At 40.8% G+C, this 26,599-nt stretch overlaps 1 long non-coding RNA gene across 2 annotated transcripts in view; it reads left to right on the forward strand.

Moving 5' to 3' along the window:
* The window catches only part of LOC145516781 (uncharacterized), a 164,833-nt gene extending 145,406 nt beyond the window's left edge, over positions 1 to 19,427 (forward strand). For both annotated transcript variants that reach the window (XR_014061759.1, XR_014061758.1), the window contains exon 6: positions 17,130 to 19,427. This is a non-coding gene — a long non-coding RNA (uncharacterized LOC145516781). The remainder of the gene's footprint in view (positions 1 to 17,129) is intronic.
* Positions 19,428 to 26,599: the final 7,172 nt, after the last annotated feature.

A 26,599-nucleotide genomic window follows, 5' to 3' on the forward strand; every position in this document is an offset into this window, starting at 1 on the left:
CAAAAGAAAGACAATGCCAAAGAATGTTCAAACTACCACACCATTGCACTCATCTCACAAACTACCAAAGTAATGCTCAAAGTTCTCCAAGCCAGGCTTCAACAGTACATGAACCAAGAACTTTCAGATGTTCAAGCTGGATTTAGAAAAGGCAGAGAAACCAGAGATCAAATTGCCAACATCCGTTGGATCATAGAAAAAGCAAGAGAATTCCAGAAAAACATCTACTTCTGCTTTATTGACTACATTAAAGCCTTTGACTGTGTGGATCGCAACAAACTGTGGAAAATTCTGAAAGAGATGGGAATACCAGACCACCTGACCTGCCTCCTGAGAAACCTGCATGCAGGTCAGGAAGCAGCAGTTAGAACTGGACATGGAACAACAGACTGGTTTCAAATTGGGAAAGGAGAACATCAAGGCTGTGTACTGTCACCCTGCTTATTTAACTTACATGCTGAGTACATCACATGAAACGCCGGGCTGGATAAAGCACAAACTGTAATCAAGATTGCCAAGAGAAATATCAATAACCTCAAATATGCAGATGACACCACCATTATGGCAGAAAGTGAAGAAGAACTAAAGAGCCTCTTGATGAAATTGAAAGAGGAGAGTGAAAATGCTGGCTTAAAACTCAACATTCAGAAAACTAAGATCATGGCATCCAGTCCCATCACTTCATGGCAAATAGATGGGGAAACAATGGAAACAGTGACAGACTTTATTTTTGGCGGGCTCCAAAATCACTGCAGATGGTGACTGCTGGCAAGAAATTAAAAGATGCTTCCTCCTTGGAAGAAAAGCTATGACCAACCTAGACAGCATATTAAAAAGCAGAGATATTACTTTGCCAACATAGGTCCATCTAGTCAAAACTATGGTTTTTCCAGTAGTCATGTATGGATGTGAGAGTTGGACTATAAAGAAAGCTGAGTGCCGAAGAATTGATGCTTTTGACCTGTGGTGTTGGAGAAGACTCTTGAGAGTCCCTTGGACTGCAAGGAGATCAAACCAGTCGATTCTCAGTCCTGAATATTCACTGGAAGGACTGATGCTTAAGCTCCAATACTTTGGTCATCTGATGTAAAGAAGTGACTCACTGGAAAAGACCCTGATACAGGGAAAGATTGAAGGCAGAAGGAGAAGGGAATGACAGAGGATCAGATGGTTGGATGGTATCACTGACTTGATTGACACATGTTTGAGTAAGTTCTGGGAGTTGGTGATGGACAGGGAAGCCTGGCATGCTGAAGTCCATGGGGTTGCAAATAGTCAGACACGACTGAGTGAACTGAACTCACTTTCTGCCATTAGAGTGGTATCATCTACATATCTGAGGCTGTTGACATTTCTCCCGACAATCTTGATTCTAGCTTGTGCTAAATGGAATCCAGGCTCATCCAGCCTGGTATTTTGTATGAGGCACTCTGCATGTAGGGGCTTCCGAGTGGCTCAGTGGTAAAGAATCTGCCTGCAATGCAGGTGGCCCAGAGACACAGGTTCAATCCCTGGGTTGGGAAGAGCCCCTGGAGGAGGGCCTGGAAACCCACTCAAGTATTCTCTCCTGGAGAATCACATAGACAGAGGAGCCTGGTGGGCTACAGTCCATAGGGTTGAAAAGAGTCAGAAACGACTGAAGAGACTTAGCATGCATCCACATACTCTGCATATAAGTTAAATAAACAGGATGGCAATATACAGCCCTGTCATACTCCTTTCCCAATTTGGAACCAGTCCATTGTTCCATGTCTGGTTCTAACTGTTGTTTCTTGACCTGCATTCTGGTTTTCCCAGAAGACAGATAAAGTGGTCTGATATTCCCGTCTCTCTAAGAATTTTCTACAGTTTATTGTGATACACACAGTCAAAGGTTTTAACATAGTCAGTGAAGCAGAAGTAGATGTTTTTCCTGGAATTTTCTTGCTTTCTCTATGATACAGTGGATGTTGGCAATTTGATCTCTGGTTCCTTTCTAAATCCAGTTTGTATATCTGGAAGTTCTTAGTTCACGTACTGTTGAAGCCTAGCTTGAAGGATTCTGAGCATAGTCTTGCTAGCATGTGAAATGAGCATAATTATATGGAAGTGTGAAGATTCTTTGGCATTGCCTTTCTTTGGGATTGGAAAGAAAACTGACCTTTTCCAGTTCTGTGGCCACTACTGAGTTTTCTAAATTTACTGACAGGTGAGTGTAGCAATTTATAGCATCATCTTCTAGGATTTTAAATAGCCCAGCTGGAATTCCACAAGGTCATTAATAATGCACTTAATTTCTCTAAATCTTAGCGTTAGTCAATGTCAAATTTGTATTTTCACATGGTGCCACCAGTTTCTGAACACTGACACTAGCTCAAAGGATGAGTTTTCAACCCTTCCAAATGGTGGATTGGATATACCTGGCTAGCAGAAAGTCGGGGATGTGTACTGGATCTGTACCACTGCTCACTTGATCAAGTGCATTTGCTTCCTCTCCATGCCTCGTGCCTCAGCTCAATTCCTGTCAGTCAGCTGTCTTAGCTCATGTGAAAATAGATGTGTTTACAAGGGTTTCAGTCTGGGAAATCATTTGGTCCCATTGTCGTAGTGGAGCACCTACTTAAACCAATCCCTCAAGCTCCTCATTTTATTTTCTTTCTCTTACTTTTTGGAATGAGTGCTTAATCAACTAATTCATTATTGTAGATTTCCTGAAAGTATCTTACATTTTGAATGTAGGTGAATATTTACGGAGAAACTGTGATTTGAAAATTAGGCAAGTTTGAAAGACCAAAGAGAAAGCATCAGAATCCCCACTTGAAAACCTTGACAACAAGAAAAGAGAGTCATTTCCCTGCAGCAAATGAAGGATCAAATGTCCCCAAAGATAGAGTTTTATAAAAAAGCACACTGTGTAAAAAATAATGGGAGATGTAGATGCTTTTAAGATGTCTCTTTTTTTAAATTAATTTATTTATTTTAATTGGAGGGTAATTTCTTTACAATATTGTGGTGGTTTTTGCCATACATGGACATGAATCAGCCATGGGTGTACATCTGTCCCCAATCCTGAACCCCCCTCCCACCTCCCTCCCCATCCCATCCCTCAGCATTGTCCCAGTGCTCCGGCTTTGAGAGCCCTATTTCATGCATTGAACTTGGACTGCTGATCTATTTAGACCTAATCTTTTTGTTTCATTTAGCCTGGATATGTGGGTTTGATTTATTTTCATGACTAAATTAATAGCTATTTAAACACTTTAAGTTGATTATCTTCAGAAATCATTTACTCTAATTTAGTCTTTTTACATATTGTAACCCATTATTTTGTTGTATTCTTTTAGTTTTGCTTTGTTGGACTAGGGATTTTTTTTTTAAATCAACGAAACAATAAAAGGCCTGAGCCACTTCAGAAAAGAACAGCATAAATGATGACTCCCATCGCTAGGATGTATGTGATGGTGTGAGTTTAAATGTTAGATTCCCTATCAATGTCCAAGTTTGAGAACATGCTTGCTGTCTGGGCATCATAGTAGGATGGCATTCCATCTGTGATCTCCCCTATCCAGAGAGGAGTAGCTAAGTGTAACTAACCAGAATCCTAATGAAAAACAGGAGTTTGGTGTTGCTGGAATATGTAGAAAAAGGTGGAGTCTTAAAAAAAATATTTCTCCCGCCAAGACAGTATTGAAGAAACTCGTTATTTTCCATCTGCCTGTTTCTTATTTTCACTGTGAAGTGAAAGCAAAGCTTTAAAATTTTTCCCCATTGCAAAGAAAATATATTTCAGAGAATCCCTATCTAGAAAATAAAACAATTAAGAACTATGTGGCTGTGAGGCTCTGGCCCCAGTTTGACTTCAAGCAACATCATTGCTTCGCATCAAGATATGCCTTACAATCAGACTGCTCTGATCAACCAACGCACTGAGTGACTTGACATTTTAATAATAAATAAGTATTCAGATCATCATAAAATAGCCTTTGAAATTATAAACATGGGAAATTTTATGAGATTCAAGTGAGTGTTAAATGGTCCAGCAATTTTCGGCCTCAGCAGCTGGTGTGCTTTGAAATTGGGAGAATTAAAATTGAGAAAATTGGGGGAGATTTTTGGAAAATTAAATCTACAAAAAGACCACCTCTATTTATTTCAATGGCTTGTTTTTCTTAACATTTCTTTAGCTCTCTAGTTTGGGCACACAAAAAGGTTTGAATTTATCTTTTCCAAGTGAGTTATGATTAACCTACATTACTATATTTGTTTCACATATTAAACACAGTGATTTGATATTTTACACAGTATGAAATAATTTCCTTTTTCCCCTCACCACCCCCTCCCCTGGTACCCACCGGTTTATTCTCTGTATTTATGAATCTATTTCTATAGTGTTTTGCTTGTCTGCTTGTTCCATGAATTCATTCTTACACAACCAACATACGTAGGCTATTGTCTTCTAACAATATCATGGCAACTTAAAAAGCCTATTTAAGCAAAAACAGATGTTTAGAAAGTTTAACTTTTCCATTAAAAAGATATGTAATAAAGTAAAAGTTATTACGTGGATGTTAATGTGTGATACCTAGGAAATTACTAGTTGGCTTAAAGTTAGTTAACTTTAACTACAGAATTAGATGTTTACTCAGTGGCTCTGTGTGCCTAGTCCAGGTTACGCACTATTATAAAAATTAACATTATGTGTGTTGTCCTTCTATGCATCCTGGGAAGGAACATAATGGAAATAATTTGATGTGGAAACCCTACTCTTGAAGCACTAGAGAGCACATATTAAAGTGCCAAATTGATTTTGACCAAGTACTGAAATGTGGTAGAAATTAAGCGGTATGGACAGATGGGATCTGAGGCATTTGTGTTTAAGAAAAGGTAAAGGTTGATGGTATAAATGACTTAAAAATACTTGGTAGAAAAATTGCTAGATTCTTGGTTCGTAAAGATAGTTAAAGCAGAGATAGCTAGATTGTGGCAGAGAAGAAGTGCCAGTGAATTCATGAATTATTTCCCTGATTCTTCTTTTTTCAAAGCATACGTGTATTGTGCATCCACAAGGTTAATGGATCCGTTAATATCTCTTAGTGATTTGGAAATAGCAGACTATTCCCTTCTCAATATGTATATTATACTAGTGGTTGACTCGCTCAGTAAGCAGCTGTTTTTTTCTTACCAAGGGCTGTTAGCACCGGTAGGTGGTATGAAATGGTATTTCTCTACAGTAGCTCTCTCTGGACTTTTGACAGGCTTAGCTACATAATTTGTATGGTCCAATGCAAAATGAAAATGGGGTCTTCTGTTCAAAAATTATTAAGAATTTCAATATGGTGACAACAGAGCGTGGAACGTAAGTACAGGACACGTCTAAGCAAGGGGTCCTGACAGCTGTACGAGAGCACACCCATGAAGCTAGTCCTGCTGATGGGGAAGGCCAAATCAGTGTAGGTGAGCTATGACTAAGGCAACACTGCTAAGTCTAGGCACAATCAGTTAGTGTACTGATCACAGATGGCCAGTTAAGGGTCATGTATATATACATATATGCATGCTGTTGTTCAGTTGCTCAGTCGTGTCTGACTCTTTACAACCCCACGGATTACAGCGTGCCAGGCTTCCATGTCCTTCACCATCCCCCAGATCTTGCTCAAACTCATATCCATTGAGTCTGTGATGCCATCCAACCACCTCCTCCTCTGTCATCCCCTTTGCCTCCTGCCTTCAATATTTCCCAGCATCAGGGGCTTTTTTAATGAGTCAGCTCTTCACATGAGGTGGCCAAAGTATTGGAGATTCAGTTTCAGCATCAGTCCTTCCAATGAATATTCAGGGTTGGTTTCCTTTAGGATTGACAACATATATGTATATACATATAAATATATATATACAACATAAATATAAATTTGTACAATGTTTAACATTACATTTTTACTATACACACACACACATATATATATATACAAACATATATGATTAAAATATGTAAAATAGAGTTCTGAAAACCTCTGGTGTGATAGCCTTGGGTGAATAAACTAGGAAAAGGTCATTTGCCACTATCCATAAATCATGTTATGCATCTGTGTGACATCATTCAACAACTATTCTCTGAGTCTCTATTTTGTGCCAGATACTTTTTGCAGTGTAAGGATATAACAGAGAAAAAAATAAACAGAGCCCCTGCTCTCAGAGAGCTTTCATACTATTGAATTTCTGAAATTTTGACTGATTTGTTCAGTCTTAATGTTGTAGTTTTGATTTCATGTTGAAACCCCCGGCTTTCCTTCCTTTATTCAGGCCAGAAGCAAGTCTCAGAACTTGGTTATTCTTGTCACTGTTTAGAACTAAGTAGAACCAGGACTCTCCGGAAAACAACGTGCTGAAAGTCTGTCCTTGAGAGGTTTCCAAGCTGAAGACACTCCTAGGAGCACTTCCCCTAAGGCCAAAGGCTTATTTGCTAACAGCAGCTCACAGAGAAGAAGACAGCCCACTTATCTTTGGTAAGAGGACAGCTCTCATGATACCGAGTGACACTGGATCACCCTAAGAGTCAACAGCATCCATCTTACAAAAATCAACAACCTTGCTTCCCCCTTCCAAAGAATTTACTGGTCTGGTTTGGCCTTTCTGTGCCACATTCCATTCCAGAACCCCAGCTAAAATGTTCTCAAGGGCTGACCAGAGATTCCTCCTCCTTTCCCCGGGCTGGTACAACTTGACCGCTGCTTGACATCAAGGTCAACTGGAGACTGGGAACAGTTATGTAACTGTATTATAAATTGAATTAGAGCTGTGCATGAGCCCAGACCAAGTAACCAGGGCAGCTCCAGGCAAGAGCAGCAACGTGTCCCCAGGAGACAGCATTGGAGGAATCGTTTTCTGAGGAAAGGAAATAATGTATCACAGGCAGCAAAAAAAAAAAAATCTCTCCCCAGTCCCTCCCAAGTCCGGGCAGACTGCTGCCCTGTCATGTGAGGAGCAAGAAAGAGGCATTAAGTGCAGACAGAGCTGGTGGCTATGTGGCAGTGGGTATTGAAGAAGCACCAGGCATAATACACACACACACACACACACACACACACACACACACACACACACACACACACACTGAAGAAAAGAAATCAGTTTTAGTATCAGAACAGACACCACCCATTATAAGAGCACTAAGAAGGCTCACTCATGGGGAGGAAAAAAGCCACTGGCAATCACCTGTGCATTGGAGGATAAACGGGACAACTTATTGCAAGAGAGTCCCTCTGCTGCTAGCCCCTGATGCTGGGAAAGATTGAAGGCAGGAGGAGAAGGGGATGACAGAGGAGGAGGTGGTTGGATGGCATCACCGACTCAATGGACATGAGTTTGAGCAAGCTCCAGGAGTTGGTGATAGACAGGGAAGCCTGGCATGATGCAGTCCATAGGGTTTCAAAGAGTCAGACACAACTGAGCAACTGAACTGAACTGAACCCCCTGCTTCCAGCCACCTGTTGTTCTAGAGCAAATATGTCCACACAGGTCTTAAAATGTGGGGCTGAAACATCTTTTGATGCCTCTGATAACCCAGGACATTCTCCCCCAAAGATGTCATACTGGAGGTGGGGGGTGGGTGGAAATAGTAGCTGTTTTTTTTTTAACAGTCAAATAAATACAGAGGTAAATTTTGAAATGGTAAAATGTGCTGGGATCATAGTTTAACCTTGGTCTATGATTGCAGGACCATCTTTAGAATCAAATGAGAAAAGGCAGAATAATGTGAAGTTGAAAGCTTAAACTGTGCAGTTCACTGATGGGACCAAACCATACTGAGTACTTGACGTGTGGCCAGGTTCAAAAGCCCCCTCTAAGCTCCAGCTTCCTATGTGCAGAAAGGGATTATTACAGTACCTACCTCAAAGGGCTTTTGTAAGCTTCAATGACATCAAATGCAATAGCATTTGAAAACTAGTCACACAAAGATTCGAAAATGCTAACAATAATAGCTAATGGTTCCTGAATATTTTAAGTGGTTTACACAGATTAATCCATTTGCTGTTCACAATAATCCTCTGAAAGATGCAGAGAAGTTTAGCAAATTGCCCAAGTTTGCATATCTAGTGAGTTGCAGAGCCAGGATTTGAACCCAGGCAGTGGGTTTTTGCATTCATATTCTAACCTAGAATGTGTTAATGAAGGAATCGGGGCTCATGAAGTTATATATGTGTAATAAATTGTAGGCTTTAATATCTGGCAAGGCCAGTGCCTAAGAGGTGTTTATTGCTCATGTATATTTTCCACTAGAATTGGTGCTCTATAGATGTGCTCTCTGAAGGTGTGCCAAGGTGGCTGTGTTCTCACGTGTGAGCATGAGTAGAACGTGTTATTCTTTTGCTTTATACCTGGAATGGGGCAAAATGACTCTCAATTGTACAGTAATTTAGGAGGCTGTATGACACAGGCATTAAGCGCATGACCTCCACAGTCAGGCTGTCCAGGTTTTCATCCCAATGAAAAGTGAAAAAGTTAAAGTGTTAGTTGCTCAGTTGTGTCTGACTCTTTGCTACCCCGTGGACCATAGCCCTCAAGGCTCCTCTGTCCATGGGATTCTCTAGGCAAGAATAGTGGCATGGATTCCCATTCTCTTCTCCAGGGGACCTTCCTGACCCAGGGATCAAACCTGGGTCTACTGTATCGCAGACAGATTCTTTCCTGTCTGAGCCACCAGGGAAGTCCAATACCAGCACGTAGTAGGTCTGTGCCTTGGACAAGTCACTACACATACCCAGGCTCAATTCCCCTATAAAGGATAGCATACTAGCCCTTACTTTCTGTGCTTGTACTTAAGATTAGATGAGTTAGTAGGTAGAAGCTGACTCAGCACAATACATGGCAACTCTTAAGTGCCCTATCACTGTTGACTGTTGTTGATTTTTCTGCCATTCACCCTGCCAGGCTCAGAGATACAGCAGCGACAGGCCAGGCTGCTGCTTTCATGGCATTTCCATGAAATGAGGAAGCAAGTAAATAAGCAACAAAGATGTAGATTGTGCAAAGTGTTATAGAGGGCAATATACTACAGACTGAGAAACTGGCCCTCTGAGGAGATGATCGTTAAGTTAAAGCTTGAAGGAATGAATGGTGAGCAGAGGACAGAGTCCCTAGAAGAGGAAAAATATGTGCCAAGTCCCTGAAGGCACTCACCACATCCAGAAAACAAGACAGAAGCTGTAGTGGTGTGAGAACAGCAACAGGGCATTGGCCAGGCTCACCTAGCTCTGGTGAGCAGAGGAAGGTGATGTCCCATCTCCCCCAGTTCTGTTTGCATCCACTGATTGACACTGGGCCTGAGGAGCATCCTGAAACTGAAACCTGTTCACCCTGGAATTCATCACCCATTGTGTCAGCTTATCGAGGTGGTCCCAACAAGGGAAAGAAATCTTCGAAAAGTGAACCCAAGCCAGAAGCAGGCTTGAGCATTGTAGGAGGGTGACAGTTCCAGGTTATACATGATAAAGGACTCCACAAGTCATCCTGACCCAGACACTCTTGCATTGTTTTGGGGAAGAGAAGTGTGTGTGTTCACTGAAAGAAATGCAGCATTAGGTACATGGAACTTTGGCTATAGTCTTTGAATAGTCCCAATTGGCTACTGGGACTTGAATAACCTTACTGAGAACCTGCCCCAGCACCAAGCTTAGCTTAAACCTGAAGTGTCCCCTTGTCTCTTTGTGAAAGTGGTGGCAAGATCTCCAGGCATAAGGCACAGTCATCATCCAGTTTCTCCACCGTGGGCACCATGAATGGAAACCTTGAGTTTACAGCTCTGTGAACGTGGCTGTCACAGTAGTTTTAACTTCAGAGATCCGAATGCACTGGTTTGGTTGGCCAGCAATGGCAAGATACAGCAAAATCTAATTTTGGGGACACATGAGTATCCTGGTGAATTTCTGGAAATATTTAGAGGGGGATCTATAAGACTGGCCCTCTCACACTTTAGCAGGTGGGAGTTAAGAATCACCATATACATTTGTAGAGTAACATTAAAAAGTGGTCACATTTCAGACAATTTTAACTATATTTTTTATATTCATATTTGAACTGAGAATCATTAGATGGATGAAAACTATCAGGCCATCTTATTTCCATTTGAAAACAAGCAATTTTCCAATCTCACCTTCAATTTGTTTCCTTATTGGACTTCCTAGAAAGTGATAATGAGAGAATAAAGGCTGAGGTTTACGAAAATAGACCAGAGCGTGACAGCCAAGGTCTCACCCTCTCATCTGAATTAGATGGAGATGATCAGAGTGAACACCACTTTGCTTCTGATAGAAGCCATCCCACTTCTGATAGAAGCCATCCCACTTCTGAAAGAAGCCATCTCACTTCTGATAGAAGCCATCCCACTTCTGATAGAAGCCATCTCCACTCAACTCCTACTCTTGGTTTGCGACACCACATCTAAGATGAGTTTAACATACCTGACAGGGCATGGAGATATGTTTTATTGCTCTTTCTTCAAACATTGCTTCTCTGGCATCACTTACCAGTTACCCCTGACCCCTAGATAGACCTCAATGGGTGTGCTTTCACCTGTAAACAAGTACATGGTAATTATGGTATTTGGTTTTTAAGAGTTGAGACTGCTTAATTCATCTTGATCAAGTAATGCTTGCTTGATAACACTTTATGCTGTATTTACAAATCCCTTTCATTTATTTTTTGACTTTCTTTAATAGCAGATGAGAAAGGAAGACAAGCAAACATCCTTAATGGTGGTTTAGTCGCTAAGTCATGTCCGACTCTTGCAACCCCATGGACTGTAGCCTGCCAGGCTCCTCTGCCCATGGGATTCTCCAGGCAAGAATACTGGAGTGGGTTGCCATTTCCTTCTCCAATCCGTAATCAATAGATGAATAAAACTGACTTAAAAAAGGTTAAGGGACGTGCTCCAAATCTTACTACTAGGAAATAGCAGAACCAGAACACGCATCTACATTTTCTGCTACAAAATCCTCAGTGTTTTGCATAAAGTTAAGACACTTACCCACCCAATGCAAATGGCCACTATCATCCTTGTGGGAACTTCGTGAGAGTTGCATGACAAATGCCACTCCATGATCCTTACATTTTATTCTCAACCTCTCATCTCCCTGCTCCTTTCCAAAATAAAATACCATCCTGGTGGGACAGAACACAAACAGCTCAGAGCTGGAGATAAGGAGACGGAGGCTTTTTTTACAGGGTCTTCCCAAATGGCACATACAAAGTACAGGACGTGTTCTTTTTTCCTAGAGGAACTTACAGTCTAATCTTCTCATTGTTTGGGGGCCTAATAAAGCAAACTCTGCAGCTGTCTAAAATGCTGGCCCACGTTGGGCTCTGCAGGGGTAAGCAGCAGTCCAGGCAAGCCACACCACCCTCAGAGTATGTTCTCTCATCTGTGAACTCATCAGATCCTAAAATGAACTGAAGCAACAAATTTACAATCATCTCTTCCTTTACTGCTCCCTTTGACCCCTAGTTTGGTCTTTTTCCCCGTCTGTAGTCCCTTCCTGGCTCCAGACAGACAACTCCAGGACCCCCCACCCCCATCAATGCTCCATCCAGACCCCACAGATTTCAACCCCGAAGTAAGGTAGGAAAGGCTATGGAGACAAGTGAAATGTCGCTCTGCCACCTGAGGCATTTTCTTTTTTAAAATTTTCAGCAGGGCTTGAATGTACACTTAGAGCTTAATTGGACAATAGTTTTTCTCTCTGTGGAGGCTGCTTTGAACACCAAGAAGGCAGTTCATTGCCAAGTTTGTGTGGTGAATTTGGGGGTAAGTGGGAGAAGGGAAAGATAGACTGAGTCTCATAAAGTGTGATTTAATTTAAAAAATGCTTATGCTGCTCTTTATATGAATAGCTATTTAACTGGATTTCTTTCTTGCTGACAAAAGAGGCAATTGCTGTATATAAAATAAATCTGATTAAAACTCTGTCTCTGTTCCAGTCAAGGTGAAGGATACAGACCCCAGGAACAGCACATATTTGGATTCCTAGTGTGTGCAAATGATTGTTTATGGTATGTTAGCTTGCCAAGACCCACAGAAAGCTCTTATGCTGCCCCATAAAAGTAGAGGGAATGGAAAGCTTTTCCTGAGGCATAAAAAGTTTATTTTATTTCTTATTCTCTTTCACAGTGGTAGCTATTACATTGTAATTTTCTTGGCATTTTGTTGGCACCCAAAAATGACAGAAATAATAACCCTTGCTTACGCCGTTTAGTTCCGATTCATTTTGTTTATCTCAGGTTGCCTTGTGTGATAAAGGCAGCAGCTGCAGAGGTCTAGACCAGAGCAAGTTTCTTTGAGCAAGTCCTTAAGCAGAAAGGCAGAGCAAGTTCAAACCCTTCCCTCTCCTTTATCCTAGCAGGGATGTAGAAGGGAGAGAATAGCAATAAATGAATGCAGCTTTGGTAATTATCATTGAAGTCTTTTCTCTGCAGTGTCCAACTGAGCAAACAACCTTTATCAAGCCAGTCAAGCACCATTTCATACAATTGTATCTGTGTGATGCTGTTTGGACAGCAGGCTATCATGAGTCTCAGACACAGATCAAGGTGTGGGGTTAAAGTGTCTGAGAAGGGATGCAGTCTCCCAGATCTGGGGCAGTTGTGAGGAGTCACCAGAAGCCAGGGACTATTAAGTTGATGACTTAATCAAAACATGGAGTCAGAAATCCGGGCAGGAACACAGAGGTCTGGGCAGGTGTCCCGTATTCAATAGAAGTGGTGGCCTTGAAACCAGGAGGCACAACTGCCAACAGATAAGATTGCTGAATCTGGGAGCCTGTAGTAGCCAGTAGATAGTGGACAGCAAATGCAACATGAGAAAGGCTTGGCTTCTAAGTTAGAAGCCACCTCTCCACAGTCGGAGGATTTTCATATGCTGCTTCTATTAAACAAAGAAGCAATAGCCTTGTGCAGCTTGCCTGGAGCCTTCAGATGCTAACAAGCACATTGGATCACTGACGTGGGATGTAGCACTGGATGGAGAAATGCCTTCCTGAAAATATAAAGCACTAATTCGTGCCCTCTTTAGTTAGTGAACTTAGTGAGTCACTAAATTATGGAGAAGTCTAAATACAAAAATGCCATGGCTTGCTTTGGATGTGGCCATTTTTCAGGTGAGAAAGCTGAGACTCAGATAAATGTGCTGACTTATCCAAGGAGACCAAGTCAGGAACAGAATACATGGCTTGGAATTCATGGATTGCTCCCTTATTTGGTACTATTTAAGTCTTGAGTCAACTCAGTTGATTCTGTTAATCCAGAATCTTGAGCATCTGTGTCTAAAGGATCTACCTTTGGTCAGAAGGTTTTCAGTTCCTCTCTGAAGGGTTTATTTTTCAGTTGGTGGGAATCCAGAGCTGGAGAACTCGGTCACCCATGCTCTCATTCCCAGCTCCTGTTAGGGCACCCCTAAGTCTAGCAGGAAGCCTGGCATAGAGAGCCTGCAAGTTGTACTCAAAACAGTTTGAGCTCCAGATGTCATGGGTGCTCTGGTATTAGAGAAAGTGGCACAATATGTCCCAGATACAGCAAGTGCCATCTGGACAACAGATAGGAATAACAGATAGAGGTTCATAATTGTGTATGATGGTTATAATCTTTCAAGATAGGTAGTTACAAGCACCTAAAGAGATCTAGAGGTAGTTTGTGGATGACATTGGGTAATTAAATAATACTAGTGATGAGGAGGTTTGTGAGAGTAGTAGTTTTGATTAGGAGGAGGAGATATGTATGTACTAATTTATACGTAAGGGTTCAGTTCAATCAACTCAGTAGCTCAGTTGTGTCCAACTCTCTGCGACCCCATGTACTGTAGCACGCCAGGCTTCCCTGTTCACAAACTCCCAGAGTTGACTCAAACTCATGCCCATTGAGTCGGTGATGCCATCCAACTGTCTCATCCTCTGTCGTCCCCTTCTCCTCCCACCTTCAATCTTTCCCAGCATCAGGGTCTTCTCAAATGAGTCAGTTCTTCACATCAGGTGGCCAAAGTATTGGAGTTTCAGCTTCAGCATCAGTCCTGGTAAGGGTTAAAGAAGCTAAAATGTATTTTGGGCCTATGACTGGATGACTCCGTGAGGGCAGGGACCAGGTCTGTCTTTTTCCTCACTTTATGCTCAGTGTCTTGTTCTGTCCCTAGCTCTGCAGGGCTGTGCTGTTATCAGTGTTTTAGGATTGAATGCACTGATGGCCATAAACCCATGACCATGCCAGGGATGACGTGTGATTGGTGTGAATTTTGTCTCACTGGGTGATGCAGTTTGGGTTACAGCCTTGAGATAAGCTATTGGCACCCGTCCATGCCTAGTTCATTTATTTTTTGAGGCAGGCATTTTTTGCCTCATTGATTTTCGCTGCTCATCAAGTTCCATTAACCTACTCATTAGTGATGGCTTCATTCCCTCCTCACATATTCTGTCTCCTCAGTGACACTTCTTTGTGTCATTAGCACTGACCGTGATTGCTGGGTGTCAGCAGAACATGGCATTAGCAGCAGGGTCTGCTAGCTGCAAGCAACACCCTTCTCTGTAACACTGGTACCCATGGAAAACAGCAGTTTCAACGACAAAGAACTAAGAGCATTGGGTTGTCACACTGACATTAGAGTTCTAGTCTCTCTCTCTCATACACACACACATACACACACAAACAAACACATTAGATCTGATTCAGTAGATGTGGGGTAAGTGTGCAAATCTGAGAATTTGCATTCTGACAGGATCCCAGGTGATGTTGATGCTGCTGATGGGGACCAAGCTTGGAGTCACTGCTCCAGGCAGCATTTGTTTAGAGCACTTTCTCCTTAGGCACACTTTTTCTCTGTAATGACACTTCTGCATTACATCCAGTACTTCCAACTCACTTGCCTAAGTATAAACACATTATCATAACTCCAAACTTTTTCTTCCTCCTGAATCCATTTTCCCGCTGGAACCACTCTGACTTTGCCCTGCACTTCTCCACATCTGACCAGGCACCCAGGTCTACCCATGCCTCCAGAGGAGCAGCTCGTGGACCCTCCATGTCTCTCCTCTGCCACTGATCTCATGCTACTATAGCCCTCTGTTAGCTTTCGTACATGCATGCTAAGTCAAGTCACTTCAGTCATGTCCGACACTTTGCAACCATGTGGACCATAGCCCGACGTGCTCCTCTGACCATGGGATTCTCCAGGCAAGAATACTGGAGAGGGTTGCCATGCTCTCCTCCAGGGGATCTTCCAGACCCAGGGATCGAACCTACATCTCTTAAGTCTCCTGCATCGGCAGGCTGGTTCTTTACCACCAGTGCCACCTGGGGAGCCCCTGTTAGTTTTCACCTGGACTCAATTCCAGTTGTTTTTCTGGGCTCCAGATATTTCCATCCTGCCAGTTCCTCTTCTCCAGGGCACAGTGATGGTGCACAGTGTCTGTGGGAAGGATAAGGGAAGACAGACTCCGAGGATGGAAGAGAGAGTACTAATAGTAAATATTTTTCCAGAACATTCATCGAGCACTTTCTATGGGGCACGCATTGTTTTCTTAATATTTACCTGATTTTACTTAATCCCCACAAAAACCTAAGCTACAAAGTTATAAGTATAGATCACATTGCTAGGATTGGCAGACCTGGGACTGGAATCCGGACTTACTGGACTCCGAAGTCCATGCCATTTCCATGGCAGCATCCTACCTTTCCAGCTGCTCTAGATGAGAAGTTGAGAACACTTGGAGGGCTTGTTAAAAACATATTGGTGCCCCCACCCCTGCCTTGAGTTTCTAAATCAGTAGATTTGGGGTAAGGTTGCAAATCTGAGAATTAGTGTTTGTAACGTGATCCCAGGTGATGTTGATACTGCTGATGGGGACCATGCTCGGAGTCATTACTCCAGGTGGCATTTGTTTAGAGCATTCTCTCCTTAGGTGCAGCACATGCAGTTCAGAATTCATACGTTAAACTGGTTTCCAGTCCTAGAATTGTGTCTGTGGGCCATCAGATTTAAACTCTCTAAGCTTCTGTCACCTATTCTATAAAATTGGGGTGTTTGAGGACTGATAATCACATAAACAAAGCTCTGAGCTCTGCAACAGGTGCAGAGAAAAATTCAGTAAATACTATCTGTTTGTAAGCTTCTTGTACTCAAGCATTAAGTCATGTCCAACTCTTTGTGACCCCGTGGACTGTAGTTAGCCAGGCTCCTCTTTCCATGGGATTTCCTAGGCAAGAATACTGGAGTGGGTTGTCATTTACTTCTCCAAGGGATCTTCCTGACCCAGGGATCAAACCCACGTCTCCTGCATTGGCAGGCGGCTTCTTTATCACTGAGCCACCTGAGAATCCCCCTTGTTACTATCTTAAGTGAGCCCTTTTAGTCTGTTTCTGCTGTTTTGCTGTCTCTCACTTTGAGCTCCCTCCTCAACACCCAGTCTCATCTGAAATGGACCACTCAGAGGCTTGGAGCCTGGATGAGGGAGCCTCCAAGCACACGAGGATTGTTTGGTAGGTAGATTTTTAAGTACTGATCTAATTTCTAGAATGATTTTAGAACTATTCAGCCTTTCTATTTTTTTTTTCTATAATCAGTCTTAATTTGGCTTGTAAGATAATGATCCACTTTTCCCAAGTTTTCAAACTTTTTGGCATAAACAAATTCATTGTACAAAGTTTATACACTTTTAATCCTCACCCCTCAGAATTGTACCCCTTTCACTTCTAATATTTTTTGTACCTTCTCTCTTTTTTTGATCATTCTTGCTGAGTTTGGTCTACTTAATTAGTCTGAAAAAAAAAACTTTCTGATATTATACTTTCTTTCTGTTGATTTCTATGGTTTATTTCATGTCTTCCTTCTCCTATCTTAGGTTCTCCCCAGCTTCTAAGATTGGATGCTTCGATCTTTATCAGTGCTTTTCCATTTCTTCTGTAACCATTTAAAACTATAACTGTCTATTAATATCACACATCTCACTTTCATGCTGGTTGCTTTCCTCTATGTCTTTCCATATTTTTGAGCTACTTGAGCAACTTAAATCTGTTGGAATTCAGAAGGGCCTCGGTTCACCTCAGCAGAGGGTTTCCTTTGGCTTTGGCCAGGTGTCCAGGGCGCTCTCCATTCTGTGTCAATTTCTCTGTTTCAGGTTTCCCAGGTCACGCAGGTGGTACAAATTTAAACCTCAAACCCACGCAAGGGCAGGGCTGTGGTGGTGAATGCTCAGGAGAGATCATTTTTCGCTTCCTCCTGGATTGAAAACCAAGACAGGAGCTCTCTGCTCTTCTCCTGCAGAAGGTAGGTGGAATGGTTTTTACTCTATGTTTTCACTGAATGGCTAGCCCTTCAGGGGCCTTGAATTTTCATGACTTTTTAGTTCTTGAGCTCTGCCGTCTCCTCTAACCCTGAAGCCTAAAATGCCATATTGGTAGGTGGCCTCAGGGTGATTCAGTGCTAAGTGTTATGTGAAATAATCGCTTACCTTTTATATTTGATTTGTATGAAGTTTCCTCACTTTCTTACCAGTTTGGCTATACTTTCTAAAAGGAAAAAAAAAAAGTGTATTCTTTACAAACTGTGTAGGTGTGTTGCATTATTACAAAAATAAAAAAGGCTTTCCAGACTAGTCAACCATATTATCAGAAATTGAAGCAACCTTGTCAGTCTTTAGTATATGATTATCTTTTATGGTCTATAGTCGTCAGCAGTACCTGAATTTATTTATCTATGTGTTTGGTTTTTGTGCCTCATCTTCAAGTTAAATATGAGTGATTTGATGCTTGGGACTCTGCCTTGCGCACTGGTCACTATGAACAGTTGTTGGACGTGTCAGGGCGGCCAAGTGGCCTAAGGCGCCAGATACGAGCTCTGCTTCCTTGTCTAGAGCAGTCACTGGCATTGAGTGAGACTCGGTCAAAATTTGCTGATTGATCTGCAAATAAATTATGTATTAAATCATGTATAAATATATATAAATTCAGTATTCATATAGTAGACTCTATCCTATGCAAACTTTTAAAATTATTATTTATAGTCAGCCATTAATATGAAACATATCTATGAGATACTAAAGTAGAAAAGCAAATTTTAAAATAGTCATGTGTAATATGACCGCCCATTATAAAATACATGTGTGCTTGTGTGTGTTCATTTTGTGTGTGTTTATTTAAAACTATCTGGAAGGATATATGATAAAAGTCATTTATTTCTGGTTTACTAGGGTTTTACAAAATTTCTGTTTCATCCTAATGTTTTATATGGAGCACGTGTATTTATAATCAAACACATGGAAAAAAACATCTTTTAAAGTTCTAGGGTATTTGTTTCCTAAGTTTTGAGGTGCGTGTTATAGGTAAAGCTTTTTTTTTTGTCTTTCTTCCTAAGGATTCAGCCTTATATTATGTATGCTTGTTTCTACTTTTATTGGAAGCAAAAATAGGCCATTTTCAGACTCAATATATTTTCTTTAACGACATTAGTATCTCTTAACTTACTACACACTCAAGATTAGAGTGAGGCTCTGTCAGGGCTCAGCTCAAGTCTGTTCTAGATTTGAAACTTTATCAACTTTGTCTTGTTCCTTGTTTTGCGGGTAGAAAGGACACTGTGATGATATGTCCCCCTCTGACCTTGTGAGAGGAAAATACACCACAGAGCCTCTTTCTCCTCTACCACTATAGTTTTTGTGCGTATACATTGTGACTCCACTATATATGTGCTAGGTATCACCTATCTTTGCTTGAAGAATAGCCCAGAAATATTCTAATGCATCCCCTGTCTTCTGAACTGCTTATGATTTACATCGATGATAAAGTTGGGAGCTGGGGGTACAGAGTGAGTAAGAATCAGCTTCTCCCATTCAAGCCCATAGATAAACATTTAACAACATAGTAATAATGTTGCCAGTGTTATGTGTGAAATACTTTCAGAATTCAAAGAAAATGCTTGATGGATAAGAGAAGATGAGACAATAATCTTTCTACTGTTTATTTTTCAGCCTTATCCACCACTCTTAATAATTTTGCTGTAACCGTTGTATCTCTTACATTTTTTTCCACAAACGTCAGGCCATGTATTATGATCTTACTCATACTTGTACTCTCTACCTGGAATCTCTGCTTCCATCTTCCAGGCAAATACCTACTTACCCTTTACAGTTTGGATAAGGCATCAGCTCCATTAGGAACTCTTCCTAGCAGCCCATCCCTAGGCGGGCAGATGCTATGCATTGGCTCATTCACTCAACTAGCATTTATTGAGCATCTATGATGCATGCACTAGTCTCTCTGCCAGATCTGGAAAGGCAGTGATGGAAAGATATGCAGCATACTGTGCTGGGAGTTCTTATATCCTAATGGGGGTGGCAAGGGAATGGCTGATGAACAAAAACAAGCCCACAAATAAAAGAAAGGTGGTCTGTGATCACTGGTGAAAAATAATAAGAAAATAAGATTTGATAGAACCCTGGGCCTAGAGGTAGAGAAGGGTGTGATCATGCCCAGATCAAGGAAGCATATTTAGTAGTCTTTGAAGAAGTGATGCAAGGACCCAGTCGCCTTCTATCTTGCAGCTCTTTCAGTTCTTCAGTTGGCTCCATCTGCCAGCTGGGAAAGGGGGGGGGGCAGAGAGGAGATGTGATTGGGCCCAATCCTTAAAGGAATAGGTCTGTGTCAATATTGCCCACATTCTGTTGACAAGAATTCAGCCCCAAGGTTGCACCTAACTGCAAGGAAGGCTGGGGGATATAGACTAGCTGTGTGCCCAGGAGAAAGAGGACGTGGGTTTGATGAATGACTCCTTTCCAGGTCTCTGCCACATTTGTCAAAGACAAAAGGTGGTTCTCCTGGACCCTCTGGTAAGAAGTAAAGTCATTCTCTGGACATGTGGGTGGCTCCAAAGCAGCAGTTACAAAGTGACTAATGCTTCAGCTTTCTCCTCAGCAGCAGACTAAGGAAAGTGAGGCCACTTCCAAGAAATCAGCTCCTGTTCAACATATATTTCCTTGAGGAGATTTCAAATACTTAATTTGATATTGTGCTTTTTTTTTTTTTTTGGTATATGCCCACATGGTTCTATTAATACCAACAAGGAGTTGGGAGGATAAACTCTGAAGTATTGTCAATCACTGTAATTCTTCTTATAATAATACATAATTACAGCAATGTCAGTATTCTGAAGTATCGGGGCTTCTCTCTATCATGATTTCCCATATCGACAGAAATAAATATATTAAGTTTTTCATCAAGTAATTCTGGGGGATATATTTATTCTGCCTCATTTTTAAATTATTTTTAACTTAAGCTCTTCATATTTTAGAAGAACTGTAACTTCTATTTGTAAACAGAGGGTCAATATAAGATTACAAGTGAAAAATGGAATACTCTGTGATAGTAATATTCCCTGGACTCATGCTTACTCAGTTGGAGATGAAATTTTTACTACTGATAATTTTTATTATTGATAATTTTGATCATCTGATATTGAGATTCATATCCACTTATGTAAATTCCTAGCAAGGTAGAAAATATACCATTCCTTCTGCTATAATCTTATCTTCTAGCTTCACCAGAAAATGAAAGCAATTAAATGGATGAGGAAAAGAATAAATAAAACAAAATCAATTTTGTTGTTAGAGCGTGGCTATCTTTCCTCAAGTATACCCTGAGCCCTCTTGTAAAGATTCATCTCTGACTGTAAACTGTTTCTGGGTAGAACTCTTATTCTTAGCTGTGCTGTGGGTGTTGACTGTGGTTTTTGACTGGAATGCAGTGATGAAGGAAGGCAGAAAAATGGCAAGTAGGAAAGGAAATATTGAAAGGCAACAGGCAGTCCAGTATGTTTAACTTGACGTTTAAATCTAGACTTTAGAAAGATAAATCTCTAAGAAAATTTAACAAATTCTCAAACTTAGGATATTTTATCTTTGAAACTGAAACTCTTTCTCCAGCATTAAATATAGTTAGGACCTACTTAGTGAAATATATGAATGCATATTAGCTATATTTAATTGTAAGTGTAGAGAAATATTTAAAATATACAACAAAAAGGTAACAATGATTTCACTTGGGTGATGGATTTAAGCTGATTTTGGATTCTGTTCTTCATAAATTCCTGTGCTTTCAAAAGAGTTGTTACAACGAGTATTTCTTTTTATATCACAATAGAAAAGTAAATGTCATTAAGGAAGGAAAAAGAGCGGTACTCTTCTTCCAGTCTACCTCATTTCTTCTTAGAATATTATCCTGATTTCCTCTCCCTGTGCCCGAAGAAGCAGCAGCACTAACTCAACCCAGACCCCAGTGTGTCCACCGTGCCTGTCTGTAGTCTCTCTCTGGACCAACAAACTTTGTCCTTCCTTGAAACTCTTACTCCCACATGCTTCCTTTTGGAACTGGGATGTACATTCTAAAGTATATCAGTAGAATCTAAATTACCTGATATTTCTCAAGTATAACTGGCCCATTAATAACTGAAAACCTTTTTTATGAGTGTTCTAAATTCTAAAGGTCTTTTCGAGGAACTCTGGAAAGCTTCTCTGCAGGAGATAGATATCTACTCTGGGTCTGAAAGCAGCCGGACTTGGTGAAAGTGATGCATGTAGGTTGCTCCCTAAGTTGTTGCTTGCATAACCAAATAGGCGATGATGTCATTATGAAGCTGTGAAAGAAAACTGGCTTTAATGTGGAATGTTGGAAGTAGAGTTCATAAGACCAGGTTTATACATAATGAAGTTGAAATGTCTCTAGGAATTCAAGAGAGCATTTCATGTAGGCAGATGGATGTATGAGCTGAAGTACCTAGCCTGGAGATTCAAAGTGATGCTTCATTTGCAAGTGAGGATAACTGACGTTATTAGCTTAGGTGATACCTGAGAAGAAGAGAGCATTGAAGAACTGAGGGGAGCTGAGTACACAAGCTGGAAAAACTCCAGCATCTAACGGCAGGTTATAGAAAACAAGCCTGCAAGGGAGACAGAGAAGAAGCATCCCAAGAAGTAGGAGAAAAGCCATCAGACTATTAGGTCCCAGAAGCCAAAATGAGGAAATGTATAAAGGAGCATGTTGTCTAGAGTTCAGAAGCTGCTGAAAGATTGGATAAGATAAGAAATAAAAAATATTCTCTGGCTCTAGAAACAAGTAGTCACTGATAACCAGAGCAAAAGATGAAAAACACACATAATATTGGGCCAGAATTCATATTAGAGTGGATTAGACAGTAAATGGGAGGTGAGAAAATGGAGCTGATGAAAAGAGGTGACTTTTTCTAGTACTTTGGCTGTGAAAGGGGATGAGAAAGATAGGAAAGAGATGACCAGAGGTGAGGAATCCACTAAGAGACTTTGTTTAGTTTGGTTTAATTGTTTGCAATGTGAGAGACTCTAGATGGTGTCTGAAAAATTATTCAGTATTTGGAGAGATTACTGGGGGTACTTTCACTAGAATTCTAGGCTGCACTTTTTACAACTTTCTTGCAGTTTACAGTTCTTTTTTTTTTTTCAGTTTACAGTTCTATAATGGCAGAAGGTGGAGATTTTTTTTTTTTTTTTACTCAGTAAAGAGGCAACTAATTTCTGACTAGAGTGAATGGGCTGTTAATGTTAGAGGCCTGTTGAACACCAAACCAATGTTGTATGCAACCCTGACATCTTATCCTGATATTTCTTCTCTAAATTGACAATAGGGTAGTATTTCAAGTGCTCTTTGGACTGGTTTTAATGTCTCATTGACTCCTCTATTAATTGATGAGTTAATTAGAATCTTTGTGTGTTTGTTTTATATGACCCTGAGAATCATGTTGTTTACCATTTTGAAAATTACACTTGAACAGTTGTCAAGCCAATTGAAAGAGAAAAATTGAGACAGCACACCAAATGCGTTGGAAGGAATACGTGCAGAATAACATAGGCAGCAGAGCCATAAAAGGAGAAAGGGGTGTGCACCAAGATGGTGAGAAAAGCCTAGTAGATACATGAACTTCTCAAACACAGAACCATACTGTGTGGGGTTTCAGATTTGAAGCATACAAAATTTGCATCACAAATTCATTTAAGAAAGATTAGTTGTTACTTATTTTAACTGAACGAAGTAGAAAATACAGAGAATTTCACCCCGAAAGAAAAACTGAGTAAGGTAAGGGGTCTTCAGATTTTTACTAAAGCTGTCTTTATGATTCCAAATCAATAGTGTGTTTCTGAGCAGAGGACAGCAGCTTCACGGAAGTGTCTCGCTAGTTTTGGAGCCTCAGCACTTAGTAATGACTGCTCACCCAGCACTAATGTAGGCTGTGCTCCACACAGCCCAGGGATGAAGTGGCCATTACGGAAATAGAGCAGATGTGGTTAAAGGCAGCGACACACCATACCCGAAGCTCCCAAAATAAACTCTCTTACATAATAGGCAAAAACTCCCAATCACTCCCTCAGGTTCTCTTGGCAGAACAAGTTGATTTCCACCAAGAGGAAATATTCCATTATCCAAGATAAGGAACTCCATTCACTAGTATTTTTGTCACTCCTACATTAATTCTCTTCAGGAACTTCTGTCAGAAAGATCTTTTTTGAACCATTTCACTGCACAGCAATTGTAGTTGTGGGAATCAAACTGGTCAGCAAAAACAAAAAAATGATGCAACAGTAACTCACCGGCTTACTTGTTTTCTCACCAAGGGTCCATTTACCTTGTGATCGATCAGCTCCTCCTAAGACGTCATTGTGAGACTGCTAATTTGGACAGTGTTTTATTCAGAGATGCTCAGCCTCTTGTTTTATTCAGAGTTTCTCACCTCTTGTTGTCTTGTCCAAAATGAATATTCGTTTTGGACAAGGATCTGACTATTCACAACTTTTGCCTGTTGAAGTGTTCTTTCAAACAGAAAGCAAAAGTAGGATTTTTGGTTTCTTTCTTTATTTTTTTCTTTTGAAACAAGAACAGCAATGATAAAGACGTGAAGGCTCAGAAACACTTGGGGAGTTCTTGAGGTAGCCCAGGCAGGAAGCCTGCTTGTAGCCATGGCTGGTGACACAACACAGTTGTGGAAAATGTACTGTGTACAGCTGATGGATTCTGCCTTGGCTAGTCCGGGAAGACAGGCCCTTCCTGACTCTAAATTTCTATGCATTGCAAAAGACTGGTGAGTCTAAAGATACAGTTACAGTGTCTGACTGGTTTTAAAAAAAAAAAAGTGTATTTTTCCTCATTGGTTTTTCTCTTTCTCTGTGTACAATCCAGATTCCCTTACCATATTTTATCACTTGTTCTTATTATTGCCACAAACATAAGAAGGGCAAACTGTTGCATGTGCGGCTATATAGTAAGTACTGAGGACAAAACTCCTGGTGAACACATCTGCTGCAGCCCAAACCACATACCCATCCCCAGGCCCCTCAGAGCCACGAGAGGGAGGAAGGGGTGCCTTAGTGAGAACGGCTATTCCTCCCAGGGTGCGGGGAACCACAGGCCGGAAATCGAGAGCCAAACATTGTATTGGCTGCAGAGGAAATGGCACAACATCAGCTCATCATCTTCTGCCGGGAGGAGCTCCCGGCACTCACCTTCTGTTGCTGGGACAAAGCAGAGGGGGCAGAAGGCACGGGGAGGGGAGATGTAAGGAGATTGCTGGGGGCGCCATTTCCACAGGTGCCAGAGCCCCCTTGGTAATAATAACAGTAGCCACCATTTATGAATACATGATGCATGCCCATCTCTGAGCTAAAAGCTTTCTCTACTCTTAATTTAAGGCTTATAACACCCCTTACGATAATGTGGGTCTAACTAACTTTTTTAAAAATCACTTTTTGGTTATTTTTCTGTATAAAACACATTAGTCATTCATTTAAATATCTTGATTTCATAAGAAACCATATTAACACCTTTTCTCCCCCTTGCCATGAAAATACCCTAAGAAACTGGCTTTAGAAACAAATAGCTATGAGCAAGGATTCCTGTTTCCTCTCACTTAATGAATGTGTACCTCAGTGAAAACAGTTTGTAAATCAGTGAGACAGGAGGCTGAAGACTGAGATTCAAATGATCTTCCACTTAAAAGTGGTAAAAACCTATGGAACTTTCTCTGTTCCTTTTTCTGTGAAAGGAACATATGTACAACTCTTTAAAATTAATTTTTACTGGAGTGTAGTTGATTTACAATGTGTGTGTGTTTCTGCTATACAGCAGAGTGAATCAATATAAATACACATATCCATTCTTTTTTTAGATTCTTTTCCAATTTAGGTTATTACAGAGTATTGGGTAGAGGTCCCTGTGCCATACACTAGGTCACTACCTATTTTATATACAGCAGTGTATATATGTCAATCTCAGTCTCCCAGTTTATCCCTCCCCCCCCCTTACCCTCTCAGTAACCATGAGTTTGTTTTTTATATCTGTCACTCTATTTCTATTTTGTAAATAAGTTCATTTGTACCATTTTTTTTAGATTCCGCATGTAAGCAATATCATACACTACTGGTCTTTCTCTATCTGACTTCACTCAGTATGACAATCTCAAGGTCCATCTAGGTCATGCAAATGGCATTATTTAATTCTTTTTGTGGCTGAGTAATATTCCATTGTATAAATGTACTGCATCTTCTATATCCATTTCTCCATCAGTAGACATTTAGGCTGGCTTTATGTCCTGGCTATCAAAAATAGTGCTGCGATGAACATTGGGGTGCATGTATCTTTTTGAATTATGATTTTCTCTGGAGATATTCCCTGAAGTGGGATTGTAGGATTATATGGTAGTTCTATTTCTAGTTTTCAATGAACATCCATACTATTCTCCATAGTGTCTGTACCAATTTATATTCTTACAATAGTGCAGGAGGGTTCCCTTTCCTCCATACCCTCTCCAGCATTTATTGTTTGTTGTTTTTTTTATGATGGCCCTTCTCACTGGTATGATGTAATACCTCATTGTAGTTTTGACTTGCATTTCTCTGATAATTAGTGATGTTGAGCATCTTTTCAGTGATCTTCTTACAAATTATGAAACAGCTTTAGAGAAGTTAAGAAGCGTGTTTCAGTCATGCTGCTAAAAGTTGAGAAGAGTCCAAATTCAAATCTCAGGCCTGTTTGACTCCATAACCTCCCCCTTCATCATTATACTATGTTAATCCCATAGAAAGTTAGCAGTTATTTAGCCTTGTGTAGTCCAGCCTTTTATCAAAAGCACAAATCCCTCTGATAACACACTCAACACAGGGTCATCTGTGACTGTAACCTCCAGTAAGGGAGCAGCATTGGGTAGCCTGGTGTTTCTCAAACTGGACACCTGTGCCTGCGAAGTATGTACATTCAGGATAGCCATTTATATTCAGGAAACAGTCAACTATGGTCTAATGTGCCTTTACTTCTGGACAGTTAAATATACTTAAAGGCTTGAAAGATTGAAGGCAGGAGGAGAAGGGGACAAAAGAGGATGAGATGATTGGATGGCACCACTGACTCAGTGGACATGAGTTTGAACAAACTCCAGGAGATAGTGAAGGACAGGAAAGCCTGGCATGCTGCCGTTTAAGGGGTCACAAAGAGTCAGACACAACTGAGTGACTGAACAACAACAACCACAACAAAGGCTTGAAAGAGAAATTGTATTTTTAAGTAAATGTAGTAGGGG

The sequence above is a fragment of the Giraffa tippelskirchi genome, chromosome 8, assembly GCF_054371585.1.
Source record: "Giraffa tippelskirchi isolate mGirTip1 chromosome 8, T2T-mGirTip1v1.2.pri, whole genome shotgun sequence".
NCBI lineage: Eukaryota > Metazoa > Chordata > Mammalia > Artiodactyla > Giraffidae > Giraffa > Giraffa tippelskirchi.